This window comes from Carassius auratus, unplaced genomic scaffold (genome assembly GCF_003368295.1).
Source record: "Carassius auratus strain Wakin unplaced genomic scaffold, ASM336829v1 scaf_tig00215962, whole genome shotgun sequence".
Lineage (NCBI taxonomy): Eukaryota > Metazoa > Chordata > Actinopteri > Cypriniformes > Cyprinidae > Carassius > Carassius auratus.
In genome coordinates, this window is record NW_020528337.1 from 1 (window position 1) to 17,899 (window position 17,899).

Consider the following 17,899-nt stretch of genomic DNA (forward strand, 5'->3'; position numbering starts at 1 on the left):
TACACTTGAATGCCGTTTCAGGAAAGAAGAAAAGTCCATTGTTAACAGTCCAGCTAACTCCAGTTCATTCCAACAGATACTGAAATGTAGATAACATTGAAAGTTAAACAAAAGCGCTAAAGTCACCAACCCAAATTTTCTGATTTCACTAGCTGCATTTAAAACATTTTGAAATACACTGTAGACTTTTTTTTTTCTCAAGTAAAAATGCTATACCTGACAAGTGCTGGACAATAACTGGAAAATTGTCACTATTAATTAACAGCTCAGAACAGTTGTACAGTCTTTCAACAGTGGATAAAATAATTGAAATCATTGTTGTCAGAGCATTAATGTTCAATTCAACCACCAATTCTACACCCGGTGGGGGTGTGGGGTGTTACGTTATTTTAAATATTTATAATTAATGATTAATGGTGCCAATAAATAGTAACACAGAGAACTGTATAACAAGGTCCACATTTAGTGGATATAGACATAAAAACTGAATAATAATAATAGTATAGTCAGCTCTGATAAAGTGTTCAAAATCAAATAAATTATTTATTCTAAAACATCCCCTGTAAAATAGTGATATTTCTATCATTGTCCTTTTTTTTTGGCCAGTCTCAGAGTAGTGCCACCTGTGCAAACTGCGGTTTATTAATTTAAGTGCTTTTTAAGTCAATATACTTTCCTAATAGCTTGTCACTTTTTATCACCATGGGTTTAGCTGTACCTTGATCCCCCCCCCCTTCAGTAATTGTGCTCAACTCTGTCAGAGCTAATAGGCTCACCCTGTAATGTTTTTCAAATTTCAGCGTAGACCGAGCAAGTAATGCTTTGCATGCTTAAAATCTATTTCCATAAGTAAGTGCAATTTCCGTACAGTTTGTTGCTGTTTAATGAAGTGAAATCTTGTTTGTATTCATCCCCATTTCACAAGAAAAGCCACTGGAGCATAAGTGCAGAATTAAAACAAATTAAAATTAAAGCTCTCGCTATCTTCAACCGAACACAGCTCCACTATTCAAATGAAACATGAGCCTTTGCATCAAATGCATTAAGAAAATTTAAAGACCTGCTTTCAACTCTTTAAATGCAACCGGTACTTTTATTATTATTTTATTATCAGAACTATTTAAGCAGCTTTAATGATTGAATATGCAAATGGTGTGGAGTAGAGAAAATGGCTAACATTTATTTATCCTAGCTGTTCCCATGTCTTGTTGGTGCCATTTAGAACAGCTCGCTGCATCCCATTCGCTCCCATTATCTCAGCTATCAGCGAAGCCCAACCAGATTCAAGCAGGGCCATAAATACTTCCCTTGGACCACATACGGCTTCCACATCATCTCCCAGGCACAGCTTAATGACAGGAAAAAAACACAATGGGTTTTTGCTCTCTTTTCCACCCTTCCTTCTCGTGCATTTCATATCGATGGCACAAAATATGTACAGAGGCAGCAACAAAGTTACATGTAGTTAAAAAGGTACATTAAACCATCATTTCCAAATTCTCTGACATGATTGATGGATGTAATCATGGGGCCCTAATGCACAATACAGGCATTTATGTTTTACAGCACCAGGGTAACAGACCAGAAGGTACATAGGGATTGAAACAGCACTGGAGGGGGAAAAAAAGAAAGAGTGAGAGAAGAGAGGGGAACTGCTGGCATCAAAAAAGCAGAGTTGGGCATACACAATGCTTTAAATGGTGAATCTAGGAGTGTGGATTCTTTCATTATAGTTAATGAATCCAAGCAAATGATATTTGATGAGTTAAATGTCTGCTAGACAATTAGGCATCACAATGAGCCTCATTAGAGCTCACTAGAAGATGGCATTACAAAAGCACTCAGGTACAGCTCTCAACTGGAGGTCAAATAAATGGTCAATGATAGAGCATTGTTAAACAGATTGTTAATGGGATGAGAAAGAGGGGAAAATTTTTTTTTAACACTTTCAGTATTTTTTTGTGTAATAAATTCATCTGTTTTTAAGTATCCTGTTGTAGCTCATCCATTTAACATGTTCCTTTAACAAGCTACATAGCTCAACCCTCCTTCAGCAGAAAAGGGCTTCTGTTGTGCCCCAGTAAAATTAGGCCTACTGAAAAATCCCTGATTGTGGAGATTACATTATAGCCTACTGAACTGATAAGCAATCATGTAAAGTGTGTTTCTATCGTTATCAGCTGTTTAAAACCAGAACTAGTGATTTGCATATGAATCCCTAATAAGAGTTTGCAAGAACAACTAAAAAAGGTAATAGTGTGCAATTCAGTTTGATTCATTCGGACAGTTCACTTGTGCACTGAATCGTCTGCATCGGTTTCTCAAACTAAAGAAAAGTGCTGTTACTGGGGACACTCGCAAATATCTTCTATTGTTCCTATGTCAGCAAAGAAGCAGTTCTATCGCGCTTGCAGCTTGTGAACAACACGCCCTGGTTTTTAGGTAAAAACAAATCCATACAGTATGTCCACAAGTAGTATCAACAATATATAGGGTGAATTCCGATAAATTAGGACACTTTTCATCAGCGATGCATCAGTGAACTAACTACATATAAAGTTATATTCCTTATCAATATACGACTCATGTAATATCAATGAATGTTCATTGTACCAACTTCAGGAACTTTTTGATTTATTATCATTAACCATAATGCATGCTCGCTCCAATGTATACATCAAGTAATTTAATCAAGTAATCAAGTAACATTGTTGCTCCCCAGTAGAAAAAGAAACCGTAACGTATATACATATATACCGTTATACCATTACGCTTAAGAAGTCTGTCTAATCATTTTCATGATATGCCTTCATGCAAAAGCTGCCTGAAAAGTCATTGCCTCATACGGCAGCGAGCAGCAAGTCAGCTACCTAAGTTTTCGGATGCAACCTGTGTGACCGGCACAATGAACCAATAAACCCAATACAAACTAGGCATTTGTTGCATCGAGTGGGGACATAATTAATGATTGCAATGACTTTTACTGTCTTTTAGGCATTGCATTGCATATCGCACTGCGTAAACATAAAACCATGTCTGCATTTGTGATCGGAGAAATGACAAACAACAAGCTCTAACAGTTACTCAGTGGCAAATTCTTTACATATGAAAACTTACTCACAGACTGTGTGTCAGAAGCGCCAGACTGTTCTTGCAAAGTTAGAACAGCCCCACTTGTAGTGTATTGTAGGCTACTCTCACAGGAGACAGACCTTGTCCACTTTAAAATTCACTGCATACATGGGTTGAACTGTTCTGGAACAGTGTTGTAAATACAACTAAATCACTAATTTCTAGTTGTGTCCACTTTTGGAAGGCCAAACAATGTAGTTTCACTTTCACAACAAAACACAGGTGGCAACAGCAAGAATCAAAGTCATGCCTTCTTTCTTTGCATGAACATTTTGAGAGCATTATGCAAATCTTCCCACATTGTGATGTAGACATGTGGGGCGTGTCAGAATGAGCCGTTTTAGGTAGGAGTGGTTCACTCTTAACTTTGATAAAGAATATCTATTTGGATTTGAGACTTTAGTCTTTGCAACTTTACAGATTTTCTTTATGCACCAAGAGCTTGTAACACTCCAGAGAGAAAGGAAACATTTTAATGCATCATATGACCCCTTTAAATCAAAAAATTTACCGGTTCCATTGCTTGTACAAATCGATGTACTGCGCATTCAATTAAGCTATGCATATATGCTTTGTCTTATTTGGATCACGTTTCCGGATCACTTTAACCTAGACAATCTATACTTAATATAAAACTGCTTATAGATTTTGTGCCTGCCCTCATTTTGACCCCCTTAATAACGTAAAGATACTTTTTTGTTTGTAGCCTGTAGCTAATTACACAGATAAAAAAAAAAACTAAAAAAAAAACAAGACGGCTTGTAGTAAATTATGATTTGATTGTATCTTGGCAAGATACAGTTTCAAAGCATATTCCCCATCATTTCGATTTACTAAATTCACTAAGAAAAACATTTTCTTGTTACTAATGGATTATGAGAGGAGGTTCAGGAAATACTTTGTAATGACAGGATTTGGGGTGATTGGCTAAGATAAATGTCATACAAACACTGTGCAGGAAACACTTTCATTAGATAGAGATGAAGAAGTAGAGAAGAAGTCGTGCACCTTGACCCTTTGGTGGTATATTTTGCCCCTTGTGCACTGCAGGGAAAATACAGGGTAAATGCACTGGGCTCCTATATTAATTTGCCTCCCATGGCAGGCGACACTCGAAAATGTGTTTAAAAACATACCAGTAGAACTGAACTAAGCAATCATTTCCAGCAATCCACATTTGTTTTGAGGGGAAAAGCATGCACTATGACTTCCGTGTTCGTGGGTGACACAGGTCTGAAAGATATTCAGTGACAAGTCTGAGCTTGTCACTCAAGCAGCGCTGTGGCACAATGTCATGTGTTTGTTTGGGTAATGCTTGAGAGGCGTATCTAACGCCACCCTCTAAAATGCGCTCAGGTGTTGAGGACTGTACACATTAGGACCATGAGCCTTCCTCTTCATCAACCCAAAGACCCTGACACAGAGGACAAAGTGTGTGCCTAATTTCCTGCTCCTAATCAATGTTTACACCCATTGGCGTGGCGACAAGCACATAGGGGTGCATATAAATCACCAGCTGACGGCGCTGTGCAAAGCATCAAGAGATCTGGCGCTTCTCTTTTCCTCTCTCTCGCCCCTTTTTACTGCTTATCTGTTTCAGTGGTGACTCTCTCTCTCTCCCTCTCGCTAATGGGTGCAGTGGAATTACAGCTAATTATGGATGTAAATGGACCCGAAGAGTGACAAAGAGCCTGCTTGTAATTCCACTCTAAATTGTCTCTTACCTCAGCAGAAAATTTATCACAGGAGACAATGTCAACTTTTACAGGGAAGGGCTATTTGCATTTGCGCATTCATTAGCGGGGCATGATCACAGGGCTGGCAGTAACGGCAGGAGAAATGCTGCCCACCCGCTCCCCACCAAGGCACCTGATAGGGGATAATCTGATAAGTTCCCCCTCAACAGACTCAAAGGGAGCAGGAGAATATTATGGGATGGGCGGAATGGGATCTGACACAAATGCCTGATGTTCTGACAGCCTCTGAAAGCCAAAGCGAAGCACTGTGTAATCACATTCCATTTTACATGGCAAAAGACCAGTGAGCACAGCGCCACACAGACAGACACAGAGCGCAGTCAGACCCTGATCAGAGATCCACACAAAAAAAAGACACTCTCTACCACGATGACTGGTGCGACAGGGAACCTTGTCGTGATTTATGTTGCTTTAGATATGACTGCTACTTACGCAGTAGCAAGACATCGATCTGACAAAGAAAAGCAAACAATAAAGAGGGAAGGAAGATGATGTGCTTAGTGAAGTGAAGAAATGGAAAGTGTACCTATAAGAGCTAATTATCTGCACACATAATTCTTCAGGTTAAGACAGGGGGCTTGAATGCAGGCCAACAGCCTTCGGTTCTGGGAGATGACTGTGTCAGAGGTCAGGAATGAAAGAGGGGGGAACTCTGAGACCCCGGCCAACCAGACAAAAATGCATTACAGCAGAAAGACGCATTTATATCACCCACAGACTGTCATCTAAAATCACATTCGTATAAAAATATATACATGGCTCTTAAATTTTCTTGTGATCTCACAAGGCATGTTGTCTTCCAAAGAGACTTACGTTGCATTCAAGTTCTACGTTTGATCAGTTCATGTACTCCCTGGGAAGCAAACCCATGACTTGCTAGCAAGATGCTAATTGTTTGGTAGACAGGTGTGGACTACAGTGACAAAGCTTTAAGTTTAGGTTTCAATAATTAACCTCATTCCCAAATAAACAATCTGCAATAAATAAAAAGAGGCTTTGAAATAAGAGAGCTAGTAGTAATAAAAGCTGCTGCAGGAACCCGCAACTTTTACAGTGCTCTATAACAATCATTGAATGAGTTCACAACCCACAGTGTGAATACAGATAGCCCATTACAACCCAACGTCCAAAGGCAGTGTGGGAAAAAAAATTGCATTATTTGCTATGATTATGTCATATCTTTTGGATTCATTCCTCGCTATAACTGTTGGAGGTTTTAATTAGATGTACACTCTGGGCGGTTAGCATTGTGTCATTAATAATAGCATATAAAAGCAATAGAAGACAACCGCTGACACTTTTAATAGTTGGGGGAACAAGATGCAGTATGCCAGTGGTGCCAGGAACAGCTCTATACTTCATGAGAGCAAGATTATATCAAAAGCTTAGCCATTAACACTGAGTTACACAGCACAGCATAGAGGTCAATAGATGATTACACGATTCTGTCGGGAAGTTCCATAACAGGTGCTTCGTATAATGACATCACCTCAGAACCATGAAAGATTCACTTACATTCTTAAACAGATTTCAGCATTATTCTGATACCATTATTTTTAAATAAATGCTCTAAATCAAATTAATTGCAGTGTAACTGTTGGAGTGGTTTAGGGGGAAGATGTGAACTAGCCTATAACATTGCTATTTGTCCATTGTTTTTTTTGTTTTTTGTTTAGTTTTTTTTGCACTTAATATATTCATGATTTACATAAATCATACATTCTGAGAACTCTGTATTCCCACATTAACAGGACTTGATCCTGGGAAATTCCAATTGACATGGGCAGCAGTTTACTGGGACATGTCCTGGCACTACAGAGTAGTGGCTAAACAGTTATATTTTCTCAACTCACAATTGCACCAAAATTTTGTAATCTTTTTTATACAAATTATTTTAAATTGATTATAAAAATCATTAAAAAAGGTTTAAGAATAAATACACATACACACACACATATAATTATAATTTAATAAACATGTTACAATTTATTATAACTGTTCTATTTTAATATGTTTTTAAAGTAAATGACAAGCTGATTTTTAGCAGTTACTGTATTCTCCAGTCTTTAATGTCACATGATACTTCACAAAATAATTATAGTACGCTGATTTTTGGTGCCCTTTTATTAACAGTGTTTGAAACAGTTGAGCTGCTAAATATTTTTTATTTTTTATTTTTTTTTGGAAACCATGATACTTTCTTTTTTTTTTTTTATTCTTTGCAGAATAAAAAATCAATAGGGCAGCATTTATGTGAAATAGAAAACTTATATCTATTATACAACTAGAAATGTATTGACTTTTGATTAATTGATGCTGTAAATTTTATATATATTATCTTATAATAATCTATCTATCTATTCTCCCCTCTCTCTCTCTCTCTCTCTCTCCTCTCTCTCTCTCTCTCTCTCTCTATTTTATATATATATATATCTATATATATATATATTATATATATATATATATATATATATTTCTTTTGTTATATATTTACATTTTAAACTATGATCCTTTCAATGCTTACATATGTTTATATATGTTATACATGATTTTATGAGCGTACCGAAAATGGAATGAATAAAGATTGAATATTAGATAAAAGACAGCTGGATGCCAAAGAAAAACAGGCAAACTAATTCTTCTACTGTATGTTTCCACAGTTCTGCATTAGGGAGGTTGCACTGGGGCTGATCTGCTCTATTTAGTCATTAGACAGAAGCAGAGCATTTCACTTCCTCAGCCTTTTGGCAGACATGCAACTGTGCACTTGCTGGCGTTCCTTCTCTGCCTCATCTAAAGCTTGGGCTCACACAGCTGTACAAACAGCGCACAGCTCCGAGCGGCCATCTTGACTAAAGCATTTATGGGACGCCAGCAGTCATAATTATGCTTTGATTTGTAGATGCTCGTTTTGCGCTGTTATCTAACCGTGTCAAGAGTCACTGATAGAGGGGAAGTAGTTTGCCCGGCCCAACTCCGCCGGAATTCAAAGTGCTCACTAATTTCAAAGAGCGATTCATCTCCCTCCTCTGCATTAATTCATGGGTAACGCTCATTGCTGTGCCATAGGCCGTGTTACAAGAGAGGGGTCCAGACTGGGTGGCTCTCTTAGCAGATGTGGTAATCTCAGGTCTTCTCTGACTTTCGGTGACCCCGGTCGCCCTGCAAGTGTCTAGGGCCACTCTCCCCTCACACTTTCATCAGAAACCCTATTTCCTCCCCTGTAAGGCGACCCGAGCTGAAACTCTACCCCTCATACGTCTGATTTTCAGTGCTCATGATGGATGAGTCCCGCTCCGACTCCCTCAGACTGTCTATCAGACTCCCGCGATTAAAACGTACAAATGGCCGGTGCCCCCCCCCCATCACCTCCACAGCCCCTTGATCCCCTTCCTGCATCACACTCTCTCTCCCACTTTAAAGCCCCAAAACACCGCTATTCATCTTGCTGAAAAAAACATCATTTATTTTGTACTTCCCTGATAATTTACTTTTTTCTTTCTTTTCCTTTCTACAGGAATTCTCCATTTCCCTATAAAATGAAAATTCATCTAGATTACATCTTATGTCATCATTATGTTTATTAAGCGTGGATGATGTATATGAACAGCGCTGGCTTGCCGCTGAGTGCTTAATGATGCATAAGATTAAGCCGAGGCTCTCAGCTGTGCTGTGACTCCCCTCTGGTTCCCATGCTGCAGTAGCATGCTGGGAGAACAAGCTCCAAACGGCCATCAGGTGAATGGAAATAGCACTTTGTGTGTGTATGTGCGTGTGTGCATGTGTGCCCATCTATCCTGCATTTTTTCTTTTTTGCATGTGAGCACATGACAGAAAGAATAAAAGAACAAAAAGAGGAAACAGATCGCGTTTGGAAATCTCCAATTCGCACCTCAAGTTTGTCCAGTCGCATTACAAAAAAAAATATGTTGTCTCTGCTCCACTTTGTCTCTGTGTCCCTCTATCTATAAACCACCCACATAACATTCTGTCTCCCCATATCTGCCTCTCACTCTGTCTTTTTTTCGGTCTCATCATCTTTCTTCTCTCCGTAGCCAGACTAGCGCGCTCCGGCATTCTCTGACAAAAACATTATCCTTCTGCTGCTAAACAATCCAATAAAGCTCTCTACGGGGAAGAACTTAACCTCTTGTGTCGTCTGCTGATGCTTTTCCAACCACGTGACGCCTGCAACAGTAAATTCAAATCATTAGTCTTCTCACCCCATCAAAAAAAATGGGAAAAAACTTCTATTAGTAATGGAGACCTCGTAAGAGACCTTCCTCTGAGAGGACTGCCTTCCCAATTCCCAGTGGAAAAATCCAGCGCAAAAAACTAATTCTACTTTTAATAATCTGTCATGAGGACCAGAGGCAGTCATAAATTATGTGGGGAGCATGTGCAAGAGCGAGCCACAAGAGGGGAATCAGAGGAGGGAGGAGAAAAAAAATAAAAATCAAAGCCCAAGTTTGACAAAGTTTGCTGAAGATAAATAATAACTTACAAACAGGATTAGTTGTAAAGTCACAGGCGAGCGCACAGCCGAGCGCTTCCCATCAGCCCATGCAGAATGAAGAATTTACAGCTACACCTGTCATTAGCCACCCCCCCCCCCCCCATCTCATTCCTCTTTCCAATGCTGCCCCCCTTTTTCATATTCATTATCCCCCTGCGTTCTTTCCCTCACGTGCTGTCTTTTATCATTAACCCTTTGTGAGAAGCCCACGATAAAGGTCCCAAGGATGTGTTCAAGAGTTGTGTGGGAGGACAGGGAGACACACTGAGAAACAGACCAGGGTAAATAAAGACGAGAAACGCGGCAGACATTCACAGCGTTAATCGCTAGCTGAATGAGTTTGTGGGGGTCTTAACGACCGCCTCCAGTCACCCGGTTGCTTGGGCCGATTCGTCAATGGGATATCAATGGGAATCATCCACGGGGGATACTTCCACGATGACTGTGTGCGTATGTCGCTGCGTGTTGGGAATAGATGGGCTAGCAGCTGCAGGCTGTGCTCTTTGTCCCTGTGTCAATATCTCGGTAAACTATCGACATGCATCATAATCCTGCCTCTCGATCAAGCGCAGTCTAAAGAACAATCTCCATTAGATGACGGCGCCAGGGTTGGGTGATAAATGCCCCCTGACGGTGGGGAAGGAACTGCGTAAAATAAAGAGGCATGTTCCTACATGTCTTGTCAAAACTGTATTGATTTAATCATCTACAGAACCACACATTCTTGGCTACTGTAGCGTGCAGTAACCTGGGCGCAGTTTGCAGTCGCCACGCACACGGCGCTCTCCCTCATTGGCTTTGCAGGTGATGAAATACACAGTGAGCGGATCTCTAATTTTTTTTGTCCTCCGATGTTGGCCCAACAAAAACACTGGCAATTCCATTTCATTTCTATTTAGAGGCTGAGGAAGTCTATATACAACACTCAAGCCTAAGCACCTCGCTGGTGACACATCCAGCGAATAGGGGGTTGGATAAATAGCTCTAGTTCTTCATCAAAGAGACAAAGCCAGTGTATTCCCTTGGCCGGAGAGCGCCGGCCAGAGGTCTGCCCTGCTTATTTAACAGCAGGTGTTTGGAAAAAACACTCACCTTGGGAAACTAGATGCTCTTCTCCCTGAGCTCCCGAGCAAACAATCAGTCTGAGGGGTCTGGAAGTCGCGTCCCTCCGTGGGACAAAGTCACTGAAGCAGGGACTTCTTAGTCAGTCAAATTGTCGCACTATGAAGACTCAGACTGCCAGAACTTGTTCTGTTTGGGAATACAAACAAAACATACATTCTTGATCAGTACTAAATTACTGTGTCTTAACTATATTTTAAATATCCTCAATGCATAAAACTTCTTAAATTACAACAACGGAAACAATAATGAAGCTGTTGTAATAAAATGAGACCCTAATGGTTTCGTGCTCACAGTAGATGAGACTATATACATTCTGAAAGCTAATCTTGTCCGTAATGTCAGCTTAAAATCCTCCATAAAGTTTTTATGAAACACTCCCTTACTCATAATATAAAAAATGTGTAAAATGACCTAGATGGAAATGAGATTACTGATTCCTACTGAAACACACAGCTCAGAAAGTCAAGTCCTCAATTTTCATCCTTTCTTCAATTCCAGCAAAGGAACTCAATCATATTGGGACAGTAATACAAGCCAAGGACAGCTCACTCATTCTCAATCCTTTCCTGGTTAGAGGAACGCTTGCCGAGCACTAAAACACTGTGTGTTCAATTCAAATGGGAGAAGGCAGAGGCCAGCTAGATTCACCATGATGTCTGTGGTCTGATAGATCACCTTCCTCAGTAAGGACAAAGAGAATGAAGATGACTGTGCTGCCAGCCACAATACAGATGAGACCAACGCCTCTGAGTAAGTGGAACACTAGCTGTCTGACTGTCCATTTGTTAAACCTCTGACAACAAAGACAGAGTGGCTAGAACATTGCTTACATGGTGACACAACCAATGGTGAAAAAAAAAACTGCTTAGATTTGGTAACCAATTTATGGATGGAAATATTGTAGTCATGGCAGACTTTTTTTTTTACTTTTTGTCTCTTACATAGCACCCGAGACTTAGAGTTAAATTAAAATTAAATTAAATTAATGCATTTAGCAGACGCTTTTATCCAAAGCGACTTACAGTGCATTCAGGCTATCAATTTTTACCTATCATGTGTTCCGAGGGAATCAAACCCCCAACCTTGACAGCGCAATGTTCTACCAATTGAGCTACAGGAACATTGTAGAGTTCTACTAGAGTTCATTTATTGTACTAGAGTCAATTCAAGTACAGCATTAGCTTTGGCATTTTAGCTTTTAGATGTTTCTCTAGAGGACAAAAAAATAACCAATTGTTAATATACAATTATATAGAGCTAAAATGAATGTGGATAGCATAGCTCAGGTATTGCAATATCAGACTTTTAAGTTGAAGACTTTGGTGGCTGAGCGGCAGATATTGTTGAGATCTCTTCTACAAATCTAGAGACAGCATTTGAGATTATTTCTGCAGTCTGCTTCTTAAATAAAAATGTTAAACAAAGTATACATTCACTATCCATTTAGTCTATATGACAAAACTGGAGTAAAATACTTCAGAAAATCCAGCTTTTGCCATCACAGGGAAAATATAGAAATATTTTTATACAATAAAATATATTTTATTATTGTTATTATTAATGCATTTTATTTTAAGGTCTTCTTGTTACAGTGCAATTATACACATAAGTACTGAATGATATTACTTAACTACAAGTGCTTATTATATGGTTAGAGTTGGGATTTGGATTTGGCTTAGAGTTACTTGCATGTAATTATGCATAATGAATTGTTATTATAATAGTAAGTAATGTGTAACACCAGTGTTAACAAGCATTTTTTTTTTTTTTTTTTTTTTTTTAATGTATATTTTATCATTTATAATTACATTTATATTACTGAAATATATTTATGGGGTTTTTTTGCATATGTATTTTATATTTAGTATCTATATTTTATGCATTTTATAATGTTTTTAATTTGACAATATGCAATGTACGTTCATTTACGATTTCATAAAGACAGTATAAAAACTTTCTATGGGTCTTGTAGGCAAAATTGGAAGAATATCACCTTTAAGTTCTGCTAAGTTTCTTTATCCAGGCACAGCAAAACGAGATGAAGCAGAGTGGGGTGGGGGTGAGCTTTCACTTGTGTGTGAACAGTAGTCATATATTACAGTGCTGCTGGATCAGCCAGGGCAGTAACTCATTCTGTTCCTGCTGCCTGTTCCGTCCTACCTTACTGCCAAAGAGTCACTTCAGAAGGTCATCCCTTTCATCAAGTATTCTATTTGCATCCAAAATTGTATGTACATGAAAAATGTGCTGGAGTGTTTGCCGAGGCCCAGAGAGGCAGATGAAATTTCTGTAGCCTGATGCACGCTAACCTTTGCAGATGGCACCGCTATTGCTGAAAAATGGATTGCTTAATAAAGCATATCATCCGACATATTTGCTGCTTGGCTGACCAAATAGAGGTTGTTTTTTGTACAAATTTCTTTGTCAAATTTGTCAGTGTTCATGTCATTTTTGTTTTAGGTCATGGAATGCGGCGGAAATTCCAAGCGTGGCACGCAGGACCAATTTGTAGCCGCTTCTGGGGATGAACCGATATTTTCCACAAGGTTTATTCCATAATAAGACAAAGCTGGGTCCTGGCTCGATAGAATTTCTTTATGTATTTCTGATTATTGCCTGGCCAGCGGTGGGCTGGGTGGACTGTAATAAAAACCAGCCAAGCTGATTAATAAGAGCATCATAAGAATATTACCGAAAGCACCTCATCTTATATCTGTGTGTAATTTAGTCTGTCTTTCTGGACATGCCCATGTAATTATGAGCAGCGGCTCGAGCAAGGTGGAACGTGCTAAGGCACTGAAACAGACTTAAGGAAGCATCTTAATTTCCAACCTAGTGAAAGCCATCGCTGAACATCGTATTCAAAGTACCCCATAAAAGTGGAAAGCAAGTGATGAATGGCTCATGCCAGCATGCGCCGCTTTCATACTTTCGCCCGCTCTAAAGTGTACACCACTCTGAGACATCTGATACAGAAGAAGCTCCCCAGACTCTGTTTGTGAATGTCTTTCATCAAACTTGCATATGAGAGCAGCCACGTGCTACATAGGCTCTTAGCCACACGCTTTGCCTCCTCTGATGGTCCGGCCAACCAATCCATCTTCCTGAGTGCTCCTACAGATGAGAAGTGGGCACTAGGCACTTTCGTCGCAGAGCTACAGCAGGAGATGAATTGGAGTGCCATAGCCCACCTCCAGACTGTCCCAGTATAGCAATCTGGACCCCAGCACTGTGCAGCGAGGGACGGTCTTATCCTCCGATCCACCCAGAGAGGAGGCAGACTCAACCAGCCCCAGGAGGCCCAGGAAGCACGGAGGCGGCCAGAACACTGCCTGCTGGAGCCTTCCACCCATTCACAGGGGCAGACCGCGGGAGATGAAGCGGACACATGGATCTCTAGGCTAGTGCAAGATGCTTTGATTGTTGTCTTGCTGATAATATCTGACGATGTACTAAAGTAAAAGTTGACAGAAGTTGCATCAACAACACTGATCTGAAAGTCAAAGCAATTTGTTTGTTCGTTTGTCCCACTGTGAACATCTAGAATATTTGAAAAGTGTGTGGCAAAGTGACTGTAGAGCCCATAAAAAATATATTCTGTCAATTTTAGAAATACTTTATCCTTAAAATGCAACCAACTAGCCATATTAACATGGTTACTGTTAATGTGCATATTATATATATACTGTATATGAATAGAACTCTATAATATAATATATCATGTTTGATATATCAGGATTTAATGGCACATTTACTATGATATAGGAGAATAAAACTCTATTTGATGCCCAAACTGAGAAAAAGATATGCAATATGTTGCAGTTGCAAGTATTTATGGCCGAAAAGGTAAGAATAATTTCTTATAGTTTGTCATGTAAATAAATTAGATCTTTATTGCATTATAGCACACTACTTACTTTAAATACATATCAACATTGATTTTGATATATATACATGCTTTGTTTTATGATCTAAGCTCTGTAGTTTTCATTGTGGTTTGCAAAACAAATAATGCAATGCAATACAATCATGATTGAAAGATGTGCAAATAATTGTTACTGTAAGGCATTATGTATAATTTTTTGGATACATGTTTTTTCCAAAAATAAAGTATGGATAACATACATTGCTTCAGTCCGGTAAGTGTTGAAATATTACTAACAAAATAAAATTTATTCTTACATTTACTTTAAAAAATAATAATAATAATAATAATAATAAATAAATATAGCAAAAAGACATTTTATTTGTGCATCAAAAATGATAGCCACAGGGTTAGTTATTCATTTACAACGACATAAATTGACCAGAAAAAATAAATAAAAAACAGCTATATATTTAGGCTAAGGAATAATAGTAATGAAACTCTTGATACCCAAACAATCATGGTGCTACCTGGAATGATGGGAAGGTAATTGAAGTAACACACCGAGATGCTTGCACTTTGACCGCGTAATGCTTCATTTATGTGAAGAGAGATAACTTGGGTAACAGATAGACATGTTAAGGTAAGAAAAACAAACAAACCTGATCAGCCAGACACATGGAAACATACAGCACACACAAAAGTTTAGATGGACCAACACACAAACACAAGCCAAATGACATGCATGTGGAGGCTATCAAATTTTGATTACGCCATCGTTGGGAAATTCTCCAGTAAAAAAAAAAAAAATGCACAGCAACTAAATACCTGACCCCTGTCAAGCTTTGTAAAAAGCCTATGTCCTATCCTTTGGCACCGTGCTACTGTCAGTCTTTCTTTCGTGCTGATAGCATCAGGCAGCAGGGTGGCCAGACACGCAAGACAGGGAGCAAAAGTTCTAGAGGAGGACATTGTGTTGTATTACCTCCTCTGTCTGGTATCAAGTGTCCTCCATCTGATGTTAGGCATGGCCCTCTGATCAAAAGGCCTCCTGAAGCAAAGGATCACTGTCTAAAGAGAGCTGCTACAGGTAAGAGTCCAGACACAAAACATTGCCATGCCTCTTTGCCACTAGTGCTGGTCCAAAATGCAGTTAAGCCCTTGGGAAAATGCTTTTTCAGCACTGTCTTACATGCAATAGATCTTGTGATAAATTGACTCCAGAGTCAAAACAAAGTGTATTTCAGACACTCAGTTTTAAAGGGACAGTTCACACACACACACACACATAGATATATATATATATAAAACAAAGTTTAGATGTTTTTCAAAAAAACACTATACAGTGAAAATGAGGACCCCAGATGATGCTAACCCTGAATCAACAAACAGAACTAACAATTATTGCTAAATGTGTGACTGAATCATATAATAACTTAATTAATAATATTGATAGTTCATCGTCTAGCTGACTACGTCTTGTATTATTATTATTATTTTTTCTAAAATCCTGTCAAATGTGCACAAACAACTAGCTACTACTAAATATTGTAGAAACATAATTTTCTGTAAAGTTGCTTTGTAACGATTTGTTTTGTAAAAAGCGCTATACAAATAAAATTGAAATTGAAATTGAAATTGAAATTGAAAATAATAGTAGAACATTTTTAAAAAATAGTATTAATTTTTTATACAATAAAAATAATATATGTAAAAAAATGACAATAGCAAGTATATGTTAAAGAATGATAATAACAAGTAAAATGCATCAGGTAGAAGGAGAAATTTTATATAATGATCTTTATTCAGGCACAGTTACACTGATGGGGACTGGAACTTTAAAAAGAATGCAAAAGTATCATAAAAGTAGTTGAATATTATTAGTTAAGATAAACTCAAAACCCAAATCATAAAAACATTCTGTAACTTGAAATAAAATAAACTTCAAGTGAATACTTTTTTTTTTTTTTTTTTTTTTTTTGGAGCTAGTTGCCAAAGCAAAATTTTATCATTTTCATTTAGTTTTACTTAATGTACTAAAGTAACTAAATCTGAAATAAACCAAACTCTTTAGATATACTGTATTACAAATATATTAAATAAAACAAAAACTAATAACAAGTAAAAGAAATAATAATTAAAACAAAAATAGAAAAACTAATAGTATCTCAATCCTTATGCACTGTATACTATTCTTTATATTAGTCTTATGGATTCATACAATAGTTTTGTGGGGTGGAGGGCTTAATTATCTTTCGTTATTTATTGATAATCGAGAAATCCAGTGAATTGTTATCATCGGGCCAGATTATTGAGCCATGAGTTGAACTTGAGAACCGGATCAGTTCATCTGGTAAAACGAATCATTCAGTGATTTTGTGAACCAAATTAACTAAATCATGAACTTGGACAGATGTCAAGATTTTCACAGAATAATAACATAAATTCCAGTTCGTTAGTCTATTTAAATCACATGCGCAAGATATACTACTTTTATCTGACTGATGTTTTTGTGACCTCTAGCAAATAGCAGAAGAAAGCAAATCATATTACTTTAAAGTAATGAGTAAATGATGACAGAATTTTCATTTTGGGTGAATTTTCCCTTTAACACTATAAAAACATAAAACAAATATATCCCAAATGCTACAACTAAGTTCTGTCTAGTGTCTGCCTCAATGCTGTCTAGTGTCTGCCTCAATGCCACCAGTGTCCATTTGTCCCCCACATACATTTATCACCCATCTCCAATCATCTGTGGCTCACGGTGGTGCCGTGAACCCAGTATGTAATCGATAGACAGATACACGGTCTTCATATGTTATGGTGTGGGGACAATATCTGTGCACTTCCCGTGCCATTTCACAGTTCAGCCTTCCAATTAACCTGCCCATGTTACCACGCCAATCATGGGGAGGGTGGCTTTATCGACAAACAGCATAGAAAGAATAATGCTGTTAGGATGATGTAGCTCACTGCAGGGGGGCTCCTCTCCAGCTGGCGACAGGGAAGTTTGCTCCAGTCATTTATCAAGTCCTGGCTGGCCACCGAAGGGCTGCCCTGTCCCCTCGGTCCGCTTGCCACTCCTGGGGGAGGGGCAGCACGCAATATGTGCACTTCAGCGGTGAAGAGAAAGTGCTGATATGCCCAGCGCCGCTAAGTTTGATGGATCTGTTGTTGTCATTTGCCCGTGCACCGTCCCCCCCTCCACAAAACAAAAGGAATCATTAACTCTTTTGTGCCGCTCAGGAGTTTTATAGGTTCCAGATAATGCAGAAAGAGATGGGCTACAGATGGGGTCGGCTAAGGGAGGGGGGGGCGGGGTCTTGCGTTCACAGGCAGGCCACGCTAAGACTCCGCTCTCAACATGCATGGATGGATCCGCACAGAGAGCTGATTACAGGATGATTTAGTGACTGCTAATATAGGCTCTCTCATCCTCACACACACACATATTTACAAAAACATACTTTTGTAATTCTCTTGAAACTCAAATGATAACTT